Here is a 1,130-nt window from a genome sequence, read left to right on the forward strand (position 1 = left end):
TCCTTTCCTATATTAGGGAAGTTTTCAACTATAATCTCTTCAAATATTTTCTCAGTCCCTTTGTTTTTCTCTTCTTCTTCTGGGACCCCTATAATTTGAATGTTGGTGTGTTTAATGTTGTCCCAGAGGTCTCTGAGACTGTCCTCAGTTCTTTTCATTCTTTTTTCTTTATTCTGCTCTGCAGTAGTTATTTCCACTCTTTTATCTTCCAGGTCACATCCATTCTTCTGCCTCAGTTATTCTGCTATTGATCCCATCTAGAGTATTTTTAATTTCATTTATTGTGTTGCTCATCGTTGCTTGCTTCCTCTTTATTTCTTCTAGGTCCTTGTTAACTGTTTCTTGCAATTTGTCTATTCTATATCCAAGATTTTGGATCATCTTTACTATCATTATTCTGAAATCTTTTTCAGGTAGACTTCCTATTTCCTCTTCGTTTGTTAGGTCTGGTGTGTTTTTATCTTGCTCCTTCATCTGCTGTGTGTTTTTCTGTCTTTTGCTTATCTTACTGTGTTTGGGGTCTCCTTTTTTTCAGGCTGCAGGTTCGTAGTTCCCGTTGTTCTTGGTGACTGTCCCCAGTGGCTAAGTTTGCTTCAGTGGGTTGAGTAGCTTTCCTGGCTGGGGGAACTAGTGCCTATGTTCTGGTTGATGAGGCTGGATCTTGTCTTTCTGGTGTGCAGGTCCACGTCTGGTGGTGTGTTTGGGGATGTTGGTAGCCTTATTATGATTTTAGGCAGCCTCTCTGCTAATGACTGGGGCTGTAGTCCTGTCTTGCTATTTGTTGGGCATAGGGTGTCCAGCACTGTACGTTGCTGGTCCTTGAATGAAGCTGGGTCTTGGTGTTGAGATGGAGATCTCTGGGAGATTTTTGCCGTTTGATATTGCGTGGAGCTGGGAGGTCTCTTGTGGACCTGTGTCCTGAGGTTGGTTCTCCCACCTCAGAGAGACAGCCCTGACACCTGGTTGGAGCGCCAAGAGCCTTTAATCCACACGGCTCAAAATAAAAGGGAGAAAAAATAGAAAGGAAAGAAAGAAAGGAATGGAGGAAGAAAGGAAGGAAGGGAGGAAGAAAGGAAGGAAAGGAGGAAGAAAGGAAGGAAGAAATGAAGGAAGGAAGAAAGCAAGGAAGG

The 1,130-nt window shown here is 42.8% G+C and overlaps 1 protein-coding gene across 1 annotated transcript in view; it reads left to right on the forward strand.

Annotated features, from left to right (window-relative positions):
- Positions 1-1,130, forward strand: part of CCDC7 (coiled-coil domain containing 7) — a 321,418-nt gene that overhangs the window by 14,453 nt on the left and 305,835 nt on the right. The gene's annotated exons all lie outside the window — the stretch shown is intronic.

Source organism: Physeter macrocephalus, chromosome 11, assembly GCF_002837175.3.
Source record: "Physeter macrocephalus isolate SW-GA chromosome 11, ASM283717v5, whole genome shotgun sequence".
Lineage (NCBI taxonomy): Eukaryota > Metazoa > Chordata > Mammalia > Artiodactyla > Physeteridae > Physeter > Physeter macrocephalus.